The sequence below is a fragment of the Triturus cristatus genome, chromosome 3_2 (genome assembly GCF_964204655.1).
Source record: "Triturus cristatus chromosome 3_2, aTriCri1.1, whole genome shotgun sequence".
In the NCBI taxonomy this organism is placed as follows: Eukaryota; Metazoa; Chordata; class Amphibia; order Caudata; family Salamandridae; genus Triturus; species Triturus cristatus.
The window spans coordinates 1,075,515,924-1,075,543,506 of NC_140584.1; the positions used below are offsets into that span (position 1 = coordinate 1,075,515,924).

General features: G+C 42.6%; 1 protein-coding gene and 1 long non-coding RNA gene across 7 annotated transcripts in view; one reads left to right on the forward strand and one right to left on the reverse strand.

Annotated features, from left to right (window-relative positions):
• The window catches only part of AUTS2 (activator of transcription and developmental regulator AUTS2), a 2,674,869-nt gene that overhangs the window by 2,258,598 nt on the left and 388,688 nt on the right, over positions 1-27,583 (forward strand). The window lies entirely within an intron of this gene.
• The window catches only part of LOC146859144 (uncharacterized), a 51,859-nt gene continuing 31,767 nt past the window's right edge, over positions 7,492-27,583 (reverse strand). Inside the window, exon 3 of the long non-coding RNA XR_014979741.1 lies at positions 7,492-7,639. This is a non-coding gene — a long non-coding RNA (uncharacterized LOC146859144). The remainder of the gene's footprint in view (positions 7,640-27,583) is intronic.

Genomic DNA, 27,583 nt, shown 5'->3' on the forward strand with positions numbered 1-27,583 from the left:
TACTCGGCTCTTGGCTCTCAGGACTTTCTATACAAAGGGACATGGAAAGTATAACTATCTTGAGTTTTTTATCAAATGATGCAACAGAGAGAGATGGATATGAAATACAAAATTGTGGGGCCTCCTAATCTCACAAATATACATACACTGAATTAAAGCCCTCAGAATGGTCGCCGTGAGTCACATGGGCAGCAGATGCCTATATTGCGCGCATGTTTACTTTGGCAAAACATTTTTTTGCCAGTTTAATAAATTGGATCATTGTATACCACAATAGAGATTACAGAAAATAACCCAAATCACTTTTGGGTCCAAAAAGAAAAGCTAAAGGTGGCTCTGAGATCCATCAAGATACATTGGGCCTCTTTGGACTCATTCTCGTCTTTGATATGTTTAAGTTGGATGTGATTATTGTTGAGCCAATCTGCTGCTTGGCTAGGTAGGAGTAAATTGAAAACACACTAGCATACTGTGATAGAAACATAAACACCAGAAAAATGTTCGAGTCCTATACTCTTGGACTATAAGTGGCACATTTAAACTAGCAACCCATCATCAGATGCGGCATCAGGCCTTCAGAAAGGCTTATGGGCCAATTCAATTAAGTGCAGTCTTACTGTTTAAACCCAAAGGTATTTGCTCTTATGATTTGCCTCCAAGCGTAACAATAGTGATCAGTTTATGTGCAGAGAGACTGATCATTTGGACCACATGAATGAATTATCATGGATTTCTTAATCTGACTGCAAGATTCCCTACCTGTCTTCAAAAGATGCTCTGAGGATGTCTGTCATTAGTAGTTCTTCTGATAATTTTTTTGTAGTTTTCCTTCACAGTATGGCTGGCACTTAGGTTTTCTAGACTCTCTAGCTCGATGCCACCTTACTAACTAGTGACAGTAACCTGTTGCACTATAGTCCAAAACCATTTAAACAATACATGACACTGGTGCATTCTGGGCAACAATCAGTCCTATGAGGCTCACAGGATTTCATAATGAAATGCGTTCCAAACCTCTTTTGACCATGAATAGACACACTCAAGAATACAGACTAGAAGTAGGTATTATGATGTTATCAAAATCAACGTCCTACTCTTGTGCATAAAATAGGTATGGTTGGAATTATAAAAATGAATATGTAGTGACATTTAATAATCAAAATATTAAAAAGAATTGCAACATTGTAAAGCTTTATCAGAGTTTTCCTTCATGTTATAAGACAGTGACTTATTTATCGGGATGGATGGAATTCCAACACAAGTTCTGAAGTACTAATCTGTCAGAGCCAGTTGAACATTTCCATCATTTAAACTTGAGCTCTGTCCCAGGTAGCAATTGCACAGACTTAATTTAGAGAATGTGTAAAGGATTTAAAAGTACTAAAACAGTTGAAAATTCAAAGACACAACACATAAAAAAAACCAAATCAGTTTATACAAATAGAGAAAAACTTAATAAACAAAATGACAAAAATGTAATAAGACGAACCTGAGATATGAATTTTTAAAGATTTAACAGAAAATATTTACAAGAAAAATAAATTACTGAATGTGAGTCAATGGTCATGGTAGACCAGGACCAAGGTGAAATTTCAGGCTGACCATGATGGAACCTTAGTCGGATACACTAACTGGATTGGTACTGGTGAAAGTTTGGAAGTCAAAAAGTCAAAAAAGTTTCTATTTTCCATTTCGGAAAGTGACTTTGTCATATTTCTGAAAAAAAATGTAAACTTGTTAGAAGTTCCAACACAGATTTGGACTTTGTCACTTTCTCGGAGAAAAAATCTGTCATCAGTGAACCACAACTGAAATTGTGGAACCGAAGGCGAGATACTTGAATCAGGTTGATCTTGGATGGTTTGGAGATTTTTTAACTAAAAATTTTGCAAGTCCCAAAACAGAATAGAACATAGTAATTTTTTCAGGAGGTGCCGGGAGTCTTAAATGTGATGAAACTTAAATTCAATTTGCTGCAGGGTGACTGCTGGTGAGACACTTTTTCCAGTGTGTCTGTCTGGAGCGGTTAAGGAAAAGTTTTTCAAACTTCCCATATTTACTTTTGGTGCCCAAACAACCTCAAGAGTACACGTCTAAGGTGCCCAGAACTTCATAGGGGAAACTTAGAGACTCTCAAAGTGTCAGGCAGATGCCAACAGTAGGGTCCAGTTTCGGTCCAATTGCGAATGGTCAGTTGGGAACTTTCGGAAAAACACCTCTTGCAGTTTGTTGTGTTCCTGTAGCCATACAGGAGGTCAGCCAAATTACCCTTAAAGTCCACTACTTGGTTTTGGGTACACATATGAGCAGGTCCAGCTCTTTAGGTCACCTCACAGGACTCGAACAGGAGGTGCAGTCCTTCTTCTGTTCTTCCACAGTTCCAGAGTGTTCTGAGAAGGGTGTCTTCAATCATGTAAAATTTCTGCCTGGCATCAGCTATTGGGACGGGCTGACTCCTGGGCATTCCCTAACCAATGGGGTAAAAGCTCCTGTGGCAACCCTCGTCACTTTTTCAGTATTTCCTGTTTGCCCTACTCAAAACAATCCCACAGTGTGCTCACTCTCAAATTCCAAAGTGGGAACACACTTCCCTCCTTGTGCAATCCCTTTGTGCCCAATCAGAGATGTGGCCAGGGTAATGAGCAGTTCAATCCTCTTGTCACTCAAAAGGTGTTCTGTGGGTAACCCACTAGGTTTAGTGCCAGCCTAACTACGGAGACAAATGTATTAAGTGTCACATAACATTTGCTTGTGGCATGGAAGGTCCCTTATATAGTAAATTAAGTTCCTGGGCCCAGCCCAGCTGGTCTTCTTGCCAGGGGAAGAAAACTCCTCCCAACTCCGAGGCCACTGTCCTTGCTCTGGGAGCAGTTTTCACACTTTATTCAGGCCAAGTATAGGTTGGGCAGTGCCTGCAGAGCTGACACAATTTAGCCCCAGCAGCTTCAGCCAGGGTAATGGTAACTTTTTAAAAATGACATTTCCCCTATATTTAATAAAAGTCAGACTTTACCATTAACTTGCATTTTTATTAATTAATAAATGAGGTTTGGAATGGAGTCTGTAGTGTATACAGGTCATATCAAATCAAGATATATTCCGTTTAGTTAAGAACCGTAAAAGCCCCTCAATAAGTATAACAGTCTAATAAACATACATCTGTACATTATTTGCAGATACATCAATAAAATATAATTATAAAAGAGCTACAGTCAATCTGCCCAAGCATGTCTCAATCTCATTGCGGGTCTTTAAAAAATAGATAAATTAATCAGAGAGCAAAAACAGGAGAGCTTGTCGGACTTAGGTGAACCTTCAGTAAGGGTAATAATATAAACTTTCCTGGCTTCAACATGCACGTTACAAGTTATAAATTAAAGTGTATAATCTATAATCACATTTTTCCTATGAGCCAGTTACAGCCTGACCAGTGACAATGTCAATCTGGATCTAGTCCCTAGCAGAGCATGCCATTTCTAATGTAACACAGATACCACTCTTAAATATTATACACTCCTCCTTGTGGGCAGCAAGGTGTGCTTAAGAGTGCTTATTTAATATTCAAAATCTGGTTCATGACCTGTCTGTCAAAAGTGTGACAGAGAGAAAAACATGGTGTCTGGGTGGCATTGGAATCCTTGAAGATTGTTTGATTAGAGGACGATGCTCGTAAGTTAACCCTGGGTTGAAAATGATTAGTGTGATGACTGCAAATTTCGTTCAGTTCTGTAATACAAATTGCGAGAATATTATGTTTATGTTTGTGTTGATAACACTTTTGGGCTACTTTGTAATGGCTGACAGCTTAGTACTGACTGAATAGGCGACTTTCAATCCTTAGGAAGACCGTCACCCCTTTAGGCCACTCGCAAGCAGCCAAAACATGTTGACTCAAACTAATGGACGGTAGTGTGATAGGTACCTTGAGACAATCAAGCCAGTTATATCTTCAATCCTGTCATGGGAACCCACAAATAAATTAAAAACAAGCATTGAAAATGCAATAGGCCTCGCCTTTTATTAAGTTAAAGCCATTTGCTTTGCTAATGGTATTATATAGCAAAGCAAATGGCTTTAGCTTAATAAAAGGTGAGGCCTATTGCATTTTCAATGCTTATTCCAGATTGAGTTCCAGAGTGCCACCTCAGTCTCTTCACCTCTGCCCTCCTGCAGGGCCCTCTTAATATCTCTGCCCTCCTCGGTGCCACCTGTCTCTTCAACTCTACTCTCCTGCAGTGCCAGATCAGTGTCTCTGCCCTCCTCTGTGCCACTGCAGACTCTTCACCTATGCCCCTGCAGTGCCAGATAGTTGTCTCTGCCCTCCTCTCACTGTGGCACCCTCAGTCTCTTCGCCTCTGCAGTGCCCTCTCAGTATATGTCCTCCTCTCTCTAGTGCCCTTATGCCCTCAGTGTCTTCCTCACCTCTGCCCTCCTGTTGGGCCCTCTTGGCTCTGCCCTCTTAATGGTGGCCCCTCGTCCTTGTCTTCACCTCAGCACACTGCAGTGCCCTCTGTATATCTGCCCTCCTCTCACTGGTGCCCCATCATTCTCCTCTTCAAATCTGCCCTCTCAGTATCGCTGTCTTCCTCTCACAGGTGCCCTCAGTCTCTTCCTCACCTCTGCTCTCCTGCAGAGCCCTCTCAGTATCTCTACACTCCTCTTTTTACCTGCAGTCTCTTCACCTCTGCCCCTGCAGTGCCCTCAGTTTCTTGCCCTCCTCTCACTGGTGCCCCCCCTCAGTTTCTTCGTACTCCTCTCACTTGTGACCCCTCTGTCTCCTCACCTCTGCCCTCCTCTCTGCATCTCTGACCACCTCTCTCTGAAGCACCCTCAGCCTCTTCTTCAGCTCTGCACTACTGCAAAGCCCTCGGTATCTCTGCACTCCTCTGTGCCCACTCAGCCTCTACACCTCTGCTTCACCTCTGCTCTCCTTGCCCGCACACCCCTCAGCCTCTCCGCCCCAGTGCTGATCCCCCTCCCGCTGCTGCCTCTGGCCCCGACTCTCTGCTCTCCCCAGTCTGGGGCGAGTCCTCGCCACCGGTGCCCAGCTCCCGGGGCACATCTAGTCCCGCAGTCTCACCGGGCTTCGGTCACCAAGGCCTCCTGTGGCTGCCTCACGGAGTACCTGTGTCAGCACCGGTGACGGTGCGCGTGGCCTCAGCCTCTGGTTCACCAGCGCGAACTCCGGACGGGGCCTGAAGAGTCGCCCTCGATGGCGCCCGCAACCGGCGGCGGCTGCACGTGACATCACGCGCCATGCGGCGGGGCCCGCCGAGCTACCGCCATCATGCAGCCTGAGATGCGGATAGGGTGAGTTCACCTAACATGGCCGCCGACCAAGAAAGACAGAGTACAGCCTAGTGTTACGGGCCCTGAAGACGTGGCCTGGAGTGGAGAAACAGACAGTTGTTGCAATTTAGGGTGTCGAATCGCGACCCTGAGGTTGGACTATTTAAATTAAATATGGCAGCCAGATTGTCGGCACGTGAGTCGGGGGAGGACGCCTTCAGTCTTTTAGAGCCGTCCCAGTTGAACTGGCTCGCGAGCCGTCCCAGTTGGACTGTCTCGCATGACTGGTTTCTTGTCTTTATGGGGCCATGTGTTTGGCCCCATAAAGATAAAAAAAACTTTTACGCCAGCAGTAAGTCGGGGCAGCCAGTCCAACTGGGACGGCTCTAAAGGAGAAAAGTGTACGTCACTAGATGCTCTTTTCCAATGGCTGGCCACTGTTTAGCATAAACGGTGACGCCAGCAAATGGAAACGAGGGGCGGGGCTTAAAGCCCACTAGAGAAATCTACCCTAAAACGTTAAATCTCGCCAGCGAGACTGCGCATGTCTGCGCAGTCTTACGCCAGGCGAGACCTAATGAATGGGTATCGTATTTAGAAAGATATAACATTTTTATTCAGAGTCCTGAGTATAACAGATGGTTGACCTCCAACTAATATACATACATGTTAAATAAAAGTGTTGAAGTGTGCCTAGTGATGAAGCATGCCATGGCAAGTGGGTCAGGGCAGCACTTCAAAAAGAGACGGATCATTATAGCAAGTAGGAAAATATTTCGTGTTTCATCAGTCTTAGAGTGTGTAGGTTAATAAAAGTGAGAGGCAGATTGATGATTTTTTCCTCTCTCCTCTTGTGGTGCATGTATTTAAAAGTGTTATTTTTACAGGTCTGTGCAGCAGGGTTCAAGCTGCAGCTGTCAGGCTACACAAGCGAGGTCTAAAGTCATGTTTTCACTCCTCACATTAGTGCATGGCACAATAAGTGCTGCAAACCACAGGTGTCATTTAAATTTCCAAGCCACAGTTACAGGCTGTAAACATAGAGTCAATGACACTTTAATAATGCAATTTTGAGGCCACTGTATTTTGAGCATAATTATGGATTAACCGCATTTGCTACATAATCCAACTTCTGATGCATAAACTACAGATTTCAGCAAAAAAATTGTTTCTAGCTCAAACAGCTAAAATTGCAGGAACGCATGTAGCATCGCATTGGAAGACCCTTCTCAAAGGTTGACTGCTCCCTGGTTGCTTATTTCTGTATTTGGGTGTTGTGAGACACTGGATTGTTGATTGACTGGGATGTGAGCCCTGGTCAAACAGCAACTGCAGTCCTTGTCACTGCGAGGCACAAGCCAACCCTAATTTTAATCTGTGCTCAGCCCTCTGGTAGCTTGGCACAGAGCAGTCAGGCTTAACGTAGAGGCAATGTGTAAAGTATTTGTGCAACACTTCAAATAACATGTGAAAACACCACACAAAAAGAATCTGACACCAAGTTAGAAAAATATAACTTTCTTTAACAAATAAAACAAAACAAAAATGACAAAAATCAGTAGAACAAGGTTTATTACATTTTAAAGATTTTAGTAACAATACCACTTAAAAGCACAACGCACCAACCGTGGATATCTGGTTCTGTCAGGCCGGTATGAAGTCACAAGTTCAGGCCGACAGCAATAGAGCATGTGCTGGCTACATGGACCCAGTTAGACCCAAAAGTATGTTAAATCCTGGTTTGCGGAGCGTTGTGAAAATCCATGCTGAAGATGTGTTTCTCAAACAAAGCAATGCATCGTTTCTGAGATGCAATGAAGCTAAGATGCGAGGACCTGCATCACCGTCGAGGATTAAGTTGACGGGGATTGCAATGCGAAGTCTGGCAACAAGAAGGCGGCACACAGTCGAGGCAATGCATCGGTTCAGAAGAGCTGCAATGCGGAGTCTGGTGTTGTGGCTGCTGTCAATGAGAGATGCAAGGGCCTGAACCAAGGATGCGTTGTATAGTGGCGGTTCAAATGGGCTGTTATGCGATGTGGATCTTAGTGATGAGTCCAATCCACTCACCAGTGGTGATGCATCGGTTCTGTTCGGTTTTGCACCGCGCAGCTGAGGAGATGCATCAGTTCTGCTGGATCCACAGAAGCTAGCATAGCACCTTAAACTCACTTCCAAGGATCCAGGGCTTGGGTGGCACTACTTGTCAAAGTAGACACATGGATGACAGAATCCAGATGCAGGTGAGAGATGACAAGAGTCCAGGTGCAGGAGGAAGGTCTGTGGGAGCAGATTCAGTCCTCCTCACTCAGGCAAGGGGGCAGCAGGTCAGCACAGCAGAGAAGTAGTTCTTCAGAGCAGCAGCCAAACAAAAATCAAAATAAGCTTTAATCAATTTTCGTGTAAAAATCATAAAAACGTACAAAACATGATACAATATCATTAACAGGTTAAATCAGACATACATAAATATGTACAAAAATTAAAATCAGCAGACATTACATTGTGGTCTACTAGTGCAAATAGTGTCATTAATATAATAATCATCATAAAATAGCAGGAGCATTTTGGTAAAATTCGGTTCCTGAGCTGAATTTCTTCCCAAAGTAACTTGACATAGTACAGAAAATAGATGAAGTGGGAGAAGTTGGCAGAAACAAATAAGCTGGGAAACATTTTGCAAATTTTGATTCTTTCAGGATAGGTACTATTAATCACTTCCTCAAATCTTTGTAAAATTACAAAAAAAGACAATATGCTGAGTGCTCTGATTTTAAGTATTATCACAAGGACATTTGAAAAGTTTCAGACCAGTCATATGCTCTAAGGAAGCTTACCAAATGATGGAAAATGTCTAATCTGAACCGAGTCAAAACAAACCTGTGTCCGGCATTATGCACAAAATGTAGGTATGGTTGCATATTGTAGGTGACCAGCATCATTTGATTTTTAACCACACTGGGTTTAAGAAAATCAGAAGTCAATCATAGGTCCTCAAACAATGATAAACAGGCATTTTTTAATTCCTTTCCGTTGATACACTCTAATGTGTTTGAGAGGTCAAAATATTCAGAATGTTCCAAGTCCAAAAAAACCTTTTTTATATAATTCAGCCAGGGAGTTTCAATAAATGAGGACAGTTTAAGACAATCCCGGATGAACTTGCAATTTAAAGCTGTCGTATTCTTAGTCCAAATCGTATGTCAAAGCAGTAGTGGCTGGATTCTGGCTGTGTCAGATAGAAAAAGGACCCCCAAGTTCAGAGTGGCAAATAAATGTGGAACAGCTCTTAGGTACTGAGAGGAGAATCCTACAAAATTAATTTTCCATACGTTGGAGGGATTGACTATTGCTGTATCCCCCAACTCCAGAATAGCAGTCCAGCAGAGCGGCAGACCTTACAGTAGCACAGCAGTCCTTCTTCCTGGCAGTTTATGCACAGGTCCATAAGTGTACTGAAGAGTTGGTGTCTGAGCTCCAGTATTTATATCCAGTTGTGCCTTTGAAGTGGGGAGTAGCATCTAGAGACATTCCTCTGAAGTGCGCATGTGCCCTGCCTCCCTGGCCCTGGCTCCAAAAGAACTACACGGGGTATGCAGCCCTTTGTGTGGAGGAATGCTACAGTCTATTCAAGTGTAATTGGGGTTGGGTCAAGGTCTTCCCTCCCATCCTACAAGTGATGGCCCATCCAGTAACGCCTAAACCCACAATTGTGTGTGACTAGCTAGGTGGAATACACAAAGACCAACTGTCAACTACACCCAGCCATGTGACCCAGAGACAGGCTGCAGGCACCAAATGGCTTAGACAGGAAAATGCAACTTTCTAAAAATGACATTTTCAACATTTTTATTTAAAATCCACCTTCACCATACGTTAGGATTTTTTATTACAATTCCGGAGACACAAAACACAAGTTGGTTACCTGTTCCTATTTAGAAATGACAATCATAACATGTAAAAAGGTAACTCCAATGTTTTCCTAAGGGAGAGGTAGGCCTTGCAGTAGTAAAAATGAATTGAAGAGTTTTTCACTACCAGACATGTAAAACTTAAATGTACATGGTCAACGTTTTTAAATGCTCCGCAGACTGCACACTGGGCTGTTCTGGCCCTACTCTAGGGGTGACTTATGTGTATTAAAAAGGAATATTGTGGCCTTGCAAAAGGTTTACTTTGCCAGGTCGAAACACACAAGCTCCAGGACTGAGACATGTTTAAAGTGCTACTTAAGTGGGTGGTACAATCAATGTTGCAGGTCCACTAGTAGCATTCAATAAATAGGCCCTGGGCACAGGTAGTGTAACTTTTCAAGGGACTTATAAGTAAATTATATATGCCAATTGGGTATACGTCAATCCAGCATGTTTTAAGGGAGAGCACAAGCCCTTTAACACTAGTTAGCAGTGGTAAAGTTTGCAGAGTCCTAAATCCAGCAAAACAAAAGGTAATCAAACACCGGAGGTCTGAAGGCAAAAAGATAGGGGGGTAAAGCATGCCAAGGATGCCAGTTCTAACAGGTGTCAAAGAGGAATTAATGGGAAACCTTTTCCCAGATAGTGTTAACATGTAGTAGGATGCATAATTTGCCCTTTCCTGCCATATAATTTAGCCACCCTGCCACATAATTTGGTCCTCCACTGCCACATAATTTCAGTGGCCCTGCATATAAAATGGCTTTACATGAGATTTAAATATGGCAATCTGGGATTAGCCAATTCTTACATGTTTTATGGGTCAGCACACATACACTGGGGCAATAGACAACAGTGTTCCAGGGTGCAGAATCTAAAAATAAACCGAAGAGGGATTACACAAATGGAGATATTGATTCTTTTGAAGCCCCCACATGCAAATAAGAAAGGTTATAAACGTGAAAGCGCAATGCAGTGTTACTCAACCTCCATAGACGAAGATGAAGCCAGGATGCGATTGAAGATTTAAAAAAAGCAGTGAATAGGACCTTAGAGGTGAAGGAGCTGTAACTGTTCAAGTGCTTGTTGAAGCGACTCTGAAGGTGTCGAAGAATTGTGAAATCGTTAGCCCCACCCAACAGCACGTCAGGACAGGTGAAGACTCAGCTACTATGACGATGGGTAGCTACATTGTTTTGCAGAATGCTTGATGTTATTTGATCAGTCAAGTTACTTCCCAGCAATAAAAGGAAGCACTGCTTGTTGTTCCAGAGGAATGTTCAAGATGACAGTTTGAAAACAGTTCAAGCACTAAACTACAGGTATCACTAGGGGAGGTGGAAGATTGCAAAAACACAAATTCAGGTCTGCATTCAGGTCTGCATTTAGCTTCACAAGCAGTATTCCTCCAAGAGAAAATGCTCCAGCTTTGCAGGATTGATAGTTATTTGAAGTTGGGTAATGTTTGTTTTCATTCATGTTTGGGTTTTTTTCTGCTGCGGAAATAAAAGATAATTCTGCCCCGACAAAGAGAAAAGTAGTTGATATTCCATCAACCAGATTTGAAAACAAAAAAAGGCTGGGGGAAATTCAAAGCATGTTTTAAAGCCAGTCTTTAAGCCAGATACAATGGTTGATTGCAGTTCTTTTTGGGGCCTGGAAGACGGTATGCATTAGATCATCAAAATGTGTTGAAAATGTTGTTTCTAAAAATGTGTCAGATCTCAGAGGTGGAATGAGCTGTTTAGAGGTCAATTGTTGAGCCACAGAGGTTGAAGGTACTTCTTTCTGAGTAAAACCTGCAACAAGCTTGTTTAATTTAATAAATGCGCATATTTATCATGTTCACATTAGGCCACAAAGCACTTTCAAAAAAATTCCTCGGAGAAAGTAAAATTTAGCACTGTCGCATTTTACTATTTTTTGAACAATTATCAAGTAGATAAAACTCTGGGCCAACCCACAACAAGATTTATTTACTTACTGTAAATTATTTATGTTAGACTTGGCACCTTTGGCATGGGTCTCCCTTCCATTTGTGTGCCTCCTGTGTTTTTGCTATGTTTTTGCTGGTCTAGATGCTTTGGGCACTTTTGCCACTGCTGTTCAGTGCCAAAGTGCAAGTGCTCCCTATTGTAAATTGTTGTAATGGATTAGTGACTCCATGATTGGCTTATTTGATTTACTTGTCAGACCCTAGTACAGTGCACCATATGTGCCGGGGCCTGTAAATCAAATGCTGCTGGTGGGCTTGCAGCACTTGTTGTGCCACCCACAGAAGCAGCTTGTAAAATGTGGCTCAGGCCTGCCATTGCAGAGCCTGTGTGCAGTCTGGGACTGCCGTGTCGACTTGGCAAGTGCACCCACTTGCCAGTCCCTAAACCTTCCCTTTTCTGCATGTTTTTCACCCCTAAGGTAGGCCCAATGTACTCCTGTGGGCAGGGTGCATTGTATGTAAAAGGTAGGACATGCCCTGGTGTGTGTGGCATGTCCTGATAGTGAATTACCACCAATTTCATTCTTCACTATTGCCATAGGCCAGGATGGGCAGTTTGATTATAACATCTTATAATCATAACTGACCCAGGGAACAAGATAGGAAAATAAAGTTTAGTATGCCTGAACTTAGAATGTTTAAATACATATTTTAGTGCGGGTACTTTTTACATTCTGTGTTTGAAAATACTACTTTTAGAAAGTAGGTATTTTCCTGCCTAACCATCCTGTATGCCTCTGCTAGGTTTGTGTATTCCATGTTTGGTTTGTGAGTGACAGGGGGTTGGCTCCAGCAGTCTGATAGATCAGGGTTGGGCTGAATAGGACCTGTATTGAATAGAGAGTAGGGGGAGGAGATTTCCTTTCACTTGCCTGAACCTTCATAGAATAGAGAGTAGGGGGAGGAGATTTCCTTTCAGCTACCTGGGCCAGGTGCTTCCAACAATGCTGTCTCCACCTCCTGCCAGGAAGCTGCACCAGGGAGGACAGAACTGGTTTTGGCTGGGCACAGGCACCCTCTGCCTTTAGTGGACAAAGGATTTTGCAGTATAAATATTGGGTCCCAGACCCCAGAACTTTAGATCGCTTCTGTGAATCAAGACAAACCTTTGCCAAGGAGAGTAACCAAGGAATCTGAAGGAGGAGACTGCCCCTGTGCTGTTTGGAGTTGGCCTGCAATGGTTACTTATTGCCAAGAAAGGAGAAAAGGAACTTTGTGTGTACTTTAACTATCTTGAGGAAGATCTCCAAGGGCTTGAAGCTGAGCTTGCCCCTGTTCTGAAGTCTCAGGGACACAAAGACTTCACCACTAGCTCTGTTCTCTACCCGCTAGCCTGTGACCCTCAGTCACTGCCTTCCTTTAATATTCTCTACTGTTTTTACTGAGAATATGTGACCACGCAGGCTTTTCCTACATTGTTAGGAGGTTCCACTGTGTATTTAGGCATGCATTTTAGATTAGTCTGAGCTGGCAAGTAAATAAGACGAACGCCGCTCATAGTGTATTGCACATACTTTATTCTTTCATGGTCAGGCAGAATGGCACCTAGATCACAAATAGCTTGTATTAGCATTAGGCATTATAAGTCACTCACTATCAGTGTAACTTAACTGCCCACTGGGCCACCAACCCTTATAAGACGGTAATGACTCATGCTGTCACAGTTAAGGGCACATGTGGTTGCATATGATCGCTCGCATTTTGGACTAGTTACCAGGCGAATTACGTGTAATTCGCCTTGTGTCGTCTTGTGTCTGTGTTTTTCAATGTCCTTTTGTCCCTACATATTTTTTAACGCATTCAGAAGCTGAAGGCGTGGTTTTTCAAACTGTGAGTAATCCGGTATGAGTGAATACCGCCATGGTCCCTGGTACTTAGGAAAGCCTCGCAGCTGGCAAACAGATGCTGAAACATGTAGACCTAACGTTTTAATTTGGGATGTGGCTGATCAATCTACTCAGTCGCAACGTCCACTGCACATTTTTATTCTAGCCTTACTATCCCACCATTAAAAATTCTTTAGGAATAGTAAAGACTATTTTAACTCCACATACTGCACCACGACTTGCACACATCACACAAAAAACCCCGCTCCGCTGTAATTAGGCGTTGAAGCACACCGAAGATGCACTCGGCCCCTCTGGTGGGGGCCCAATGATGAAGCATGTCACCAACTAGGTTGGTGAGTGAGGGTCCTTTATAAAAACATCAGTGATTCCTGTTTATAGCCCTTGACATTCTGGCTTCACTCTTCTGTTGTTTATTGAGTATTCCTGGGGAATAAGAGTGGAGACAAAGAAGTTCCCCCTCTCTCTTTTTGTATAAATATATTTAAGAAATTAGCCTGTGAGAAGGTTAATCTTGATCTTTACCTTTAGCTTCAGCATCAGTACCATATTTGATGTCTACATAGATGTTAAACCTTTTTCTGTGTACCTAGTGTGGAGGACATTTCAAAATTAAAATGTTTGTATGATACATTTTTATGACATTAGCATTCATTGGTGAGTCCTTGTAAAATGTAGGTGATGGGCCTTACTTTATGCATTAGTTCATGTGTATCATTGTCCTTAGAAAATAACTGTGTCAAGATCTATGGATTGACTTGTTATCCCAAAGAGATAACCATAATCTGTATTTGTCTGTGTTGTATTACCCATCAATCAATTTTTGAATGACTAGCTAGAACAATTATTCTCAACTTGCTCATTTATAATTCCTAAATGATTGGGACTTCAACCCTTCTGATCATTTTCTCCAGTTTTCAACAAATTCATCTTTCTGGACCTGGTACTAATTAACTGCATACAAGCACAATTCAGCGTTTGTTCTCAAATCCTCATTATCTCCATGAACCTTGACACTCTTCTCTAGAATTGTTAACATTGTGTTGGGTTCACATTTGTCTTTCTTTATCTTTTTGCAGAGTCCATTGATAAACAGCTCCCTCGTTGCTTCAGTCTTACAAACATATCACTATTCGATCAGAAAACAACACCAGCTAAAGATTTGCTATCTCCTTGAATTCTATGTTATTCAAAACCATAAAGTTACATTTCCCTGCAGAACTGTGTTTAAAGTCTTATCCAATGTAGTTGAAGATTGTAGTAAAGTCATTCTTTGAACTGATACAATTTTGCTATTAGTTAATGGTTTATTAGTCAAAACTAATCAATTCTAGAGTAGGTTTAAGTGTCTAGACATATTGTAGCCCAGAACTGAATTGGACTAAAAGTCTGCTAAAGAGTATATTTTCTGCATGAATAGGATTTAGATCCTGAATAAGAGTATGCCAGAGGGAGTACCGTGCATCAGTGTGGTGGAGGGTATTCCCACCACCACCCTGATGGACTACTGCCCACCAGACATGGAGATAATCTCCTGTCCAGTAATCATCTCTGTATGTTATGGGGAGCTGCCAACATGGCAGTTTCTTTAAATGTGCTAAATGTTTTTTGTTTTTCAAAAGCAAAATCCTAAAGCAGGAATTGTTTTTGAAAAATAAAAACAAATGACCCCCACATCCTAGGAATTACTGCCTTGTGTGAGGTGGTCATTATAATCTTTTTCATGTCCTTGACCACCAGGTTTTAAATTACACTGTCCACCATACATAGGGAAAGCAGTGTAATGTCCTTCCTCCGATGGCCCCTACTCTGTTGACTCAGTTCGAGGAAGTTTTCCATTGGCGGGGCCAACAAAGGCCACCCATGGATTCCCACCCAAATCCCGATTTGCATTGAAAAGTAAATAACACCTCAACCCTGTGTGCAATGTTTGTATGCCAAAAGTAATACAAACCTGGCATAAAGCGTTAATAAATCTGGGCTGCAGTCAGTTGTCATAAAGGCAATTTGCTACTCTTCAGTGTGCTATAGGTAAGGCACCGTTTTAACATATTCTACTTTGTAGATTCTGCCTGCTAAAAAACACATGTAACCAAGTACTTCTGGTTTGACTCCACTCATGTATTTGTCACTTTTTTGTTTGGAAAAGAATCTTTCTTACTTCCTTAATTTAATTAATCATGTGGTATATGTCCATGGTGCTATCATTCTTGAAAACAGAAAATTCCATTGAACTTTAATCAAAACACATATTGTTGTCTGATTCTACTGCTTCTATCTACCAGTCATAGTGACATTCTAAAATTGTTCAGCCATAATTTGTAGCATGGATCTTTTCATGGAATGGCTACTCTGTAGAACATTGTAGATTCTCTATTAAGTGGTTGGCTTTCAGCTTCAGAATTGTTATCAATGAAGACTAATGAGATTCTGCAGAGAATATTTTAAATTAGCAGTGCCAGGTTGGTGCAGAATGTACTTCAAGTGACACATCCCACTGTAGTCTGGTTGATAGCTGCATGTCTGTCAAGAAACATCCAGTGATATTATCCTAAAGAGAAAACAGGTTTTATGATGTAATTACTGGGAAATTAGCTTAAGCATTCAAAACCTTTTCAATGCAACTGAACCTGATTGCCACACCTCTATGTTTGTATGTGTTTTTCTGTTCTACCTTAGAATGGATTAATGGTAGTCCAAAAAAGGTGCTAAATTGCGTGCATTGTATTTCTAATTTCATTTTAGTCAAATTACTTTTGGTAGTTGGCTTGAGGGATTAAAAAAAATGAAGGTTACATTAATTTTTCCTCCCTGTACCAGATATGTAAATCAAATTATCACTCTTACATTTAAACACTATATTTTCAATGACATTAATTTTAAGCAGCCCAGACGCTATCTTGTTCTCCGTAGAGAGATTAAAAATCTCCAAATAGAAATAAACATCCTCTTAATGTGGGCCTTCATATTCACTACCCACTTATGGATTAGAATAGAAGTAAATTCGGTGCAATCTCACAATTTCAATTTCTACTTTCACTTTTAATGGCAGAGCCACAAACCTATCCCCTTTGACTGTTGTACCAAGGGCCTTAACTAATACCATCTAAGTTTGTTCATTGAAGCCAGGAGAGCCTTCAGTCAGTCAATCATTAATGGAAAAAGGTGTTGATAAATGAACCTATATTCCAGCCCACTGCAGCTGAAAAAGAATAATTATGATAAATCTTTAAAATGGATCTGTTCTTATGCCATTCAAAGGAAGATTCTTACTGCGGGTCTTTTTATGATAAGTTGACTACTTTAGAGCTGACACTTTTCAGAAGGGGTGCTTAATGCAGTAAGATGTTTGTTATCCTGATGGGCTGGTTACCATTGTTTCGCATTGCCTACAATTGGCCTGAAATGACCCATTTAAATGGAGTAGCTCAATTCAATTATATAAAAGTGGGAAGGCTGCTCTCATCCGACTGTGTACAGATCCTACTGAAACATCATTTAAAAAGACAGCCTGGGTTGAGTCTGCAAAGCCTGTGAATTCAAAGCGATATCAGAAAGAACTTCAGACTGAGTCATTGGAGTGGATTAGCAGATCAGGCCACAGTCACTAGTTAATACCTCATGGAGTGATTTCCAGACTTATAATCAGGGTTTTATCTGAAGGGATAGACTGCTTATTCTTACAGCATAGAAATAGAGCAATATCTTAATTAGCACAGACAGGTACATTTCAACTCAGAAACACTGTTTCGTGTAAACAAACTGAATACATTTTGATCCCTTAACATGGTCCCAAGATGACGAGGTGCAAGATAAATTATTGAAAGAAATACAATAAATTAATTAGCGTTTTAGAATTAGGAATTCGATGCGAAACATCAGGTAAAATGTTTTCAATTTAACTCTTACAGCAGATACATTCAGTTTCATGAATGTGAAAAAGTGATACTTAAAATCTGCATTAAAGAAATACAAAGGATTATGCTGTACAGTCATGGACATCTGTAATGTGATCATGCCCACTAAATAAAATAGATATATTATCTTGGAATAAACGTGGTGAAAGGTTCATATAATTTTAAAAGAAGCATATCCACAAGTTTATGTTCAGTGCTCATGCCTCACTAGGGCAGAATTAATAATTAAGCTAATATTCATTTACTTTTTACACAGATTTGTATAATGTAGGGGATGCAAACAATGTTCTTCAATGCCTTTTGGACTGGCATGTGTTTCTTCACTGTGATAGTCCTAATAGAGGTATAATGTGATTTAAATGGATTGGACGTCAAGCAACTTTGGGAAAATATGTGGCAGTGGGCACATTTCCAAATTAACAAACATTAGCAAAGCTATTTTGTCTGGCCTTGACACACTGGTGCAAAGATTGAGTTTTTTGGTGCAAAACTAGAAAGTAAATATGCAGCCAGGTAAATGGGAACTCTATATTGTGAGAATAAAACATTTATTTAAAAAAAACACTCACTAATGTGGCCATTTTACTAGTGGTGCTTTAAATAAGAAACCAATCAACAGTGGCATGCTTTTTATTGTCATTAATTGTGAAAGAGACGAGAATAAATCGCCACCAAATGAAACACTTAGATGGATGGAATATAAATCAACATCTACCTGGGCACTAGAAGCACAGGCAATATAAATTGCCAATATTTAAAGTTAATATAAAAAAACACTTTGAAGCAGCTTTGTCACTGAACTACTTTTAGGCTTTCTGCTCTACATAAAGTGAACGGCGCCAATGTTTAAAGTGGGCTGGCCCATTTGCCACATACTGTATGCTGTGGTGGTGGAAACAAATGTGAACCCCAATTTATCAGACCAAGTGATGGAGCCCACTGACCAAAAACCCTTCTAATTATGTACATTATGTATGAATTGTTTACAAAATCAGTAGGCTGATAAAACAGCTAAAGTTGGTTCAGAGGCCAAGCCTAAAATTGCTTAAGAAACCCCAATCACCCTATGGGAGCACAGTTAGTAACCTGCCATATAGACACACACTCCACAATCTGAAGATCATTGAGAGGAGACCAGGAGCATTCCACAAATTGCCTGGTGTACAACACAACACTAATATAGGAAAGAGATTAAAGGGGGCACTGGTTTTCCAAGTGTGGGGTATGTTAGTCCCCAAAAGACCCAGAGAGTCTCCTGCCACACATCAGGGGAGGAACAGCCAATGCTACTTCTTCTGTCTGTGTGAGGCAGGGTAAATGCAGATGGGAGATTAGAAGGAGTAGGCTCCCTCTCACTTCATAGTTTTTCTTCGACATTTGAACAGCTGATAAATTGGATCCATTGAAATATTATGCTATCAATCCCTATGTAAAAACAGATCGAACTTTATACTTGCACACATTACACTTTATGTTGCAGAAAATATACAAAATGTGTAGATTGTATTCTAACGTTTAGGGTCTCTAAAAGATGGAGCTGTAATATGTAAAAGGGTGCTGTATAAATATAAGGGAAAAAGTACCCAAGGCCGTACATTATAAGGATATTGCAAGTCACTGAGGAGTTTCATATAAGGTTATGGAACACTGAGGTGACTTGCAATATTCTTATCATGTACGCCAGGGGGTACTTTATCCCCTATAATACATGGTCACACCATCACCTTTCTCACAAACCATTTAAAACGTTAGTGCATATCTCTTTCATATGAAAGAGTGAGCATGTTTGCAAACATGAAGAATAAAAATAAACCTGCAAGTGCCAAATTAAACACATCAAAAACCTGTTAGATGTTTGTTGTAAACAGATATTAGAAACAGTTCAACACAACTCAGTTTAAAAAAAAACAAGCATTGGCATAGCCAATAGGTCTCGCTTTTGGGACCTTGTAAGTATTTAGTTATGCAGCACAATATCCTTGGTGCAACAACATCAACTGTTGCATGGCTAAACACTTATAAGGTCCCAAAAGCAAGACCTATTGGCTATGCTAATGCTTGATTCGGATATGCTCTTTAGAGGGGATGGTATCCATTCTGTGATCGATGCCTTCCTGAATGAGCATGGAGTACATTTTGAATCGTTGTCGCCTGTGTAGCTTTTAATCCCTACATAAAACAGAGCTCTGGCCACTATGGACAGCACACAGTTTTGTGGATGTCTGCCCCAAGTATGGCTAGTATAGCAACGGCCGAGCTCCAGACCTTTGCAGATGAAAATTGCGAAAACTGTTTGCCAACTGATTGCCAATAATAAGTTGTTCTATGTTCAAATGGTGAATTGTAAACAGTTGAATATGTCCACATTTCTGTGGAACCAAGAGCGCCCTGTTGTTTCTACATGCAGAGTCTTGGAGTGCATGCGTGTCACGTAGCCCTGCAACAAACAAAAAACGCACCTACCACGCACATCTCTTTAGTCGTACGGAAAATAAAATGGCGTATTCCAACCAATCACTGGAAATACAATTCCTCTATGTTTTTATTTCCCAATGTCTTGCTCATCTGACACATATTGCAAACACGCACAATCGGGAATATTTTATGCAAATGCATCTGCGTACTTTTATATACTAAATGCGTGGTTCATCTCTGAAACAAAGCAAAAACACGCACACAAGCAAACACAATGCCCCACACTTATGAAAAACTGCATTGAAAGCACACATATTCTATTTATATATGCATGCAAAAACAGGGAGCAGTCATACACCACACAAATGCACATACATTACACAAACACACACAGACGTACTCGCAAAAAAGACATACATAGCTGAAGTGCACAGAAAACAACAGAGCTCATAGCCAAGCACGGAATACAAACACGCAGTGCATTCACATATTACACACGCATACTTATCTATAAACACAGTCATTACTATATAAAATAATAATAATAATAAGTCACACAATGCAAAGGCGATAGAGAAGCTTTTGTATACATGCACAACCTCACAGTTAAAACTCACACTCATATTTTACACATAGTAGCACTCCTACAGAGCTATATGCCAAGTACAAAGGCGTACACAATCTACACAAACACACAGGCATGCACAAAGGCACAAGCACAACATTCGCACAGAAGCACACACATGCCATAAAATGTGATATACACACATCATTGTACACATTTATTGTACAGGCATACATGCAGGAGCGTTTACATACACAACGATTTGTGCACAATTTCACAAGTAACGTGCAGTGTGGTACACACAGAAAAACATTCTCCTCTATGCAAGCACACATGTAGAATACAAAGAAAGACACATTTTACAGGCGTAGACAGTTGTACACAGGCTCGCATACAGTGCACACTTAGAAGCAACCTACACAGACACACACATTGCACGTAAGCCCTCATACACCGATGTTCCTTTGTCGCTACTTTTAATGGCCACTCTTACATTCACCGGCAACACTGAAGCACACACATCTTATGTGCACTCATCCGTGTTTCTGTCTCTTTAACAAGCAGTTATATCCCAGCAACAAACAAGCAAACATACGCATTGCAAACGCCCTGGTCGGTACTGCATACTCCCTAAATGACAAAAGTATATGTGCCTGGTAAAAACAAGAGCCTCGGTTTAATATAGAAACTTATAGGGGAAGAGGCTGCAGAGAAAAAGCAGGCATGAGAACGACAGAATAGGAGCAGGGAAGACACCATACACACAAGATGAAATATATAAGGGCAATGTGCGATGCATGTCACTAAAGAATGCCAGTGACAAAATACACAGGGGCACAGTGTGTTAGAAGGGAGGTCGGGACAGTGGAACAACGAAATATAGCAAAGAGAGTGAACGGAGGAACTGATGCAGAAAAGTACGAATGAAACGCTGCAGTGAGTCATGGAAAAAAAAGAAAAACGTGCATGGGAAGGGATGAAAGCAAGGTGAACGGCAGGGGTATAAAAGAAGGCGAGAAAGGAGGAGAGAGGAGAGAAGAAAAAGGGAGGGGAGGGAAAGCGGCGGGAAGAAGAGAGAGGGCATGAAGGGATCGAAGGCAAGGGTAAGAAAGGGGAGATGGACGAGATTAAGAGGAGCCACAGATCGATGGCTGAAAACGAAGGGAGGAAATAGCAGAGGAGAAGACTAGAAAACACTGGAAAGAATAGTGAGAAAAGAAAGAAGGGCATGAGAATACCCTCCTCAGGATATAAAGAAGCAAGTAAGAGAAGAGCTAGAGAGAGAAGAAAAGAAGAGGCAAATAGAAAAGTGCAGGGCGCGAGACCGAAGACTTAATAATACTTAGAAAGAGACATATAATGAATGAATGACCGAAAAGAGACTGGCTAGGGCTGGAGAGGTGCTACATATCGGAAGCAAATAGAAAGCAGCGGAGCTGACTTTGCGGGGGAAAAAAGGCCCTGGTCCACTGAAGGGACAGAATCAGAAAAGAGGAATGGCCAAGGCGAGAACTCGGAAGAAACTATTACTTGAGAGAGGTGGAACTTAGGCATGCTGAAAAGGAAGTGGGCTGTAGGAGAGAGCGAACGGCATATATACATCAAGGATATGCAGGGTGAGAGGGGTGTTGGCGGTAAGGTGATTTTCAGAGAGGAGCTAAATTGTCCTCATTCTCAATGGGTGTATTTTTGAGGGACTAAAATAATATTTTAGGTTCACAGTACTTAAATTTGGTAAACTACATGGCTTCTTTGTGACCAATATTTCAAGTAAATTAAAAGCAGCACCAATATTGCGGCCCCTGATGTACCGGCGGCTTCATAGAGCCCAATCGACATTGAGGCAGGTCTATGAGGCATTCATGCAGCAACGGGAGAGGTAAAAAAAAAAATACTGGGCCGCATATGAAATGGCTTCTGACCCCATCTCTAGGAAGGATGAGTTTGGGTGTCTACTGCACACCCTTGAATAAAAAGGTACGAGTTTGACCGCCACTCCACTACCCTGGAGGACATCCGCACAGTCTAAGTGTAAATTGGCTTGTCAAGGTTGCCATGGGATTTAAGGCATGTGAGGAAAATAGGCGTGGTAGGCCCTTCACAACTCGAGCCCTGGTACCACTGCACATGATCTGTACTAATACTGCAAGGGTGTGAAAAAAGTGAAATGAATTCACAGTACATAATTGTGTTCCTTATTGCGCCACTGACATCAGGGGCCTGAAGGGGCTCTCCGATCTTGCTGTCAACGCCGTGGCTGCCCTGCCCTGCCCAATGGAGAGCAAGTACGTGCGCCTGCGACAGCAGCTATGAGCGCAATCGCCAGAGGTCAACTAAGAGGTCAAAATCAGCCTGAAACATTCTTGCAATGTGGATATTCCAGCCACTCAAGACAGGAAGTTGCAAAACGGCAACCTTCGGGTGAACATACCAGCTGGCCAATTGGGGAATTTTTTTTTTTACTTGAACCCAGTTGCTTAAATGTGCATTTTTGGACATCAGCTGAAATATTTTGGAGAAAACCCCGAACGCTTGTAAGCGCGAAGGCGGGGGAGGGCTGGAGGCAGGGAGCAAGCAAGAGGAAAGACAGATGGCGCTGAAGGCTGGCGGTTCGCGCATGCACGCTCGCGTGAACACAAGCTTGTCGCCAGCCAGCAGCACTTTGAAAACTCACCTACTAAAGTCTCTCCGAGCAGCGCATGCGCACTGACTCAGCAAGACCTAAAAAGCTGCAGTTGCTCAGAGTGTGTCGAAAATACAAAAATATTCTGGCTTTCATATAACTAAGGAGCATCAAAAATAAACATGCTTTCTGCTTGTCATTGTATGCTAGAAAACATAGCAGAAGAAAGAAAAGCAACTTTCAGTTTTCTTGCTAAACAGATGCTTCAATTATTCTCTGTGACCTGACATGCCTTTCAGCTAAGCCGCTGGCTCTGGCAAAGGGCATTGTGATGTCAGAACTTGACTGTAATAACTTATAATGTTCGAGTTCTGACGTCTTTTATTTATAATCTGCGATTAGGTGCGTCACAGGTTGCTGATTATAAATGAAATTAGATTACAGAATCTAATGTATTGTAAAGTTATACAGTGTACCTTATCACATAAAACTGTGCAGCATCAAGAGGCAGGAGAATAAAGACATGGGGAATCATGCCTGCATTAGCCTCACCAAACATGCTGACAGCATCAGCATTACTTATGTTTCCCTCTGCCTTTGTATGGAGTGAAGGCAGTGGCCTCCACTCACAGGAATCCTTCCTTAGGTGCAATACAACAGCAGCAGGTACTTCAGTCGCTACAATTTCAATGTTTGGCAGGCGATGCTGAGGTTGCCTTAAGCAACTGACCAGGAAGATGGTTCATGGGACAGTGCTATGGGTTTTATACAACAGGGAGGGAGAGAAAAGACATCCATGTGGGTGTACCATATCATCAATATTCACTAAAATATGTCTTCCTGTGGAATAAAGTGGGACAATGATACTGAATTGAGTTAACTTGCCACATGAAGGGGCCCAACATTTAGACCTAATCTGGATTAGAAATGGTATTGGCTATCTCTGAAAGAGTTGAGGGTAATGATTAGTTTTGTAAAAAATTAAGTGCTAGGGCCCAAAGTATTTGTCAGACGTTTAATGCAGCTAGAACCACCCACCTCTCCATCCAAATGGCAGTAACAGCAGCACATTTATACTAGTTGTATCTTTTAGAAAGCAAATAAAATCATTCAACGGTCCATAGATGTCTTCTAAAATAATAGTGGATAAATATCTGCATGTGTTTAGAAAAAAGTGCCAGTGCCAAGCAGCGGCAAACACCAGCACAAATTGTGCATTGTTTGAGAGCTGGGGAAAGCAAAGGTGAACCTTGTCAGTATGCATACTGGGAACCTGATAAAACAGCTAGAAAATGTAAGTGGTGTGCTTGAGTAACTTAAGGTTACCATCATCGGGCACAAAGTATTGGAGTTATGATGTTGAAGGGTCAATATCTCCTATGGCATCTTACTTACAGTGCAAAGTGTGTTTGTCTGCCATTTAGACACTGAAGCCCTGCACTGCACAGGTTGCCTGAAGTTATTAGAATGTATTATTTTTACTATTTTTAAAAAACACACAAAACAATCAATCACAGTTTAAGCATCACAAAGGAGTGTTTGCAAGTGGTAAAGCTGGTGCCACAGATATTCTAAATTTGAAAGGAGCGTGGAACTCGATTAGCCAAAGCGGGCAAGATATAATAGCAATAGACTGACCTAAGGGACTAATAAGATTTAGTTTATCTTGTGATCCAATTAATCTTGAATGCTTTAGAGTATATATACACATGACATTTCTGGGATAGCTGCTGATTACCGGTATGATGCACCTAGATTGTAGACTGACAGAAATCACAAGCAAAGACTGAAGTTGAACAGGGTTTTGTTTGTAGGTCTTAGACTTCTCACTAGCCACAAAATAATTAGAATTGGGGTCTCTTAGCGAAGGCCGCTGATGGGACAGCTTGTGACATGGCATAGCAGAGGTGCTTTGACTATAAAGACATGGTGTTGGACTTGGCCTTTTTGGCAGGTTCACCCCTAAACTTTTTGCCTTAAAGTCTGACATAGTGTTGGTGGTTTTAGGCCTCTGGGCACTTTCGCACTGTGGTCCAGTGTAAAGTGCGTGCGCTCTCTGTGTACATTTGGTGACGTTGGCCTGCCCTCTCATAGGAATGCATTGGGGATAAGTGTGTCCGTGGTAATTCCTGGTATGAGAGGAGTGCAGGGTCGAGTTTAGTATGTATGAACTTGTGAGAATAAATGCTGTGCAATGGTGTGCGCAGATTTATGATGACTGGGGGAGAAATGCCACTTTTAGAAGTTGGCATTTCTGTGTGCTATGTGCCTGCCTGCCTGATGTGAAGTGCATTTCTGGGGTGTGAGTGACAGGGCTGGGAGGTGTGTGTGGCTCTAGGAGGGGCAGGGTGAGTCAGCGCTGGGCTGAATAGGACATCTGGGCTAGGAGTAGTGGGAGGAGTAATCCCCTGACTCTGAATAGGATGGAGCCTGCCCTAGTGAATGCTGGCTCCGCCCCCTGTGGTGTGTCTGATCACATGGCCCCCACCTGACAAAGGGGAAGAGGAGCTTGCAAAACAAAGTGCTCCAATTCCCCCCTGAACAAGTTGCATCTGGTTCCCCCATGCCCTGCACTGTAGACAAAGGAAATGTTAATATAAATATAGGGGCTGTGACCCCATGAAAGTGTTCTGGTCTGGTGTGCTGTTCCGGATGGAGGGGGCAGGCTGCTGCTGGGGCCCGTGGGGAGGGCTTGCCTCCCTGGGCCCTGCATTGCCCTTTCATCTTTGAGGACTTTCTTTTGGCTGTACTAGCGCCTTGGGAGCACTATATTTTACCCTGCCAGAAAGGAGCACGAGGGCTCCGCACCGCGGAGCTGCAGGCTTTCCTGAGGGAATCCCGATGTGGGGATTTCCCCCTGATGAAGGAGAGAAAAGCGGGAGTCCACCCCGCGTTTCTGATGATTTATTCTACTTGTGAAGGCTTGCGGGTTCCCACCCTGCTTTGTGGCTTTAATTTGATGAGCAGGTGCCCACCCCGCATTGCCGCTGAGGAATCACTGCCGCGGCCGGGAGGAAGTCAGGCAACGTGGTGCCTGACGGCAGGCAGGACTTCCGGTTTTGCGAGGGAAGCTCCGCGCACGCCCACGCTGGAGAGAGGAGCAGGCCGAGAGATGTCCTGCTGCTGCCCGTGAGTTGTTGGGAGCCCCGGTGACCAAATTGAGGAGTGGGGGCACTCCTGAGATTGCCGGCAAGGGAAAGAGGAAGCTATCGCCTGTCCCACGTCCCGGTGAGTGCTGAGGTGCCGATCAAGGCACCGCACCGGTATTTGGTTTTCCCTGAGCGGACCCATCGTTGTGGGCTGCTCCAACGCTTGGGGGCAGTTCTTTGTGAATGGCGAGGGCCCAGAAGGGCCCGTGTTCCCCCCCAAGGCTACCGAGGCCCATTGTCAGTGCCTGAGTGGTCCCACAAGAGGGCGGGCCCCTCCAACTTTGGGCATAATCTTTGCAAAGGGCCCCAGTGGGGGTCCAGCGGCACCGTGGTGCCTGTGTGTGTATGCTGATCCCAGCTGCCCAGCGAGAGCGCAGTCAGCTGCAACATTTTGCGCAGTTTTACCTTAGAGAGACCCTGAGGGGGACAGAAGAGGCAAAATGGTGCCAGGCCTACAATTCTTCACAGCTGCGCAGCACTTAGTGCCAGCTGCCACGTTTAAGCCATCATTCTTTTTGGGGCATTGTGAGAGATAGGAGTGAGATGCACTCCTGCCCAGGCGCAATGACGCGCTTTTGGATATTGCTGCAGTGGCAGCGCACCCTGACACTTTAGACATAGGGCATTTGAGCCCTAGAGAAGGCCAGTTGGCCAGGGGGGTCAGTGATTTATATGATGTAAGGAAATGTGATTCTCTACTGTGATTCATGCCTCTAAATGCGTTTGGGGATGAGATTATGTGCGTAATGTGATTATGCTGGTGTGATTATTTCCTACTGTGAGTTTTACCCCTAATGTGAGTTATGCTTAGGAGGTTAGGGTCTAATGCGTTTAGACTGATGAGATGATTGCATAATGTGTTTATGCTGGTGACGTTGGCGCAGAATGTAATTCACCCTAAATGTGATACTGTGCATAATATGGTTTATGTTACAGGATGATGCTGAGTACAGTGGTTACCAGTGATTACTGGTTGTACGTTCCTGTGATGTCCTACTTTTACAAAGTTCACTTTATGATGGTTCTGACAGTGGTCCAAGTGGCCCTGCCAGTGTAAATAATCCCTTGTAGATATTACTTAGTGCCAGGTGGCACAATGTATATTATGTGATTACTATTCTAATGTGTTATGAAAATACAAAGGCTATTTTTAATATAACCTTGTGTGGAGTTCCTTTTTTAGTGTGCCTGGTATGTTGTTGCTGTGTGCGTGTTGCGCAAACGCTTTACACATTGCCTCCGGGATAAGCCTGACTGCTCGTGCCAAGCTACCAAGGGGGTGGGCAGGGGTTATCTTTGGCGTGTAACTCCCTTGTCCTGACTAGAGTGGTGGTCTCTGCCTGGCTTTGGTGCAAGCTTTAGCCAACCAGAGATCCCATTTCTAACACATGGCATGGCAGAGGTGCTTTGACTATAAAGACATGGCATAGCAGAGGTGCTTTGACTATAAAGACATGCCAAGGTACTTTGACTCTAATGACATGGCAAAGCAGAGGTGCTTTGACTACAAAGACATTTGATAGTCGAGGTGCTTTGACTATAAAGACATTTCAGAGCCGAGGTGCTGTGACTCTAAAGACATTTCATAGCCGAGGTGCTGTGACTAAAAAGACATTGCAAAGCAGAAGTGCTTTGACTATGAAGACATTGCATAGCAGAGGTGGTTTGTTTATAAGGACATTGCAAAGCAGAGGTGCTTTGACTATAAGCAACATTGCATAGCGGAGGTGCTTTGACTATAAGGACATTGCATAGCAGAGGCGCTTTGACTATAAGGACTTTGCATAGCAGAGGTGCTTTGACTATAAAGACATTGCATAGCAGAGGTGCTTTGACTATAAGCACATTGCATAGCAGAGGTGCTTTGA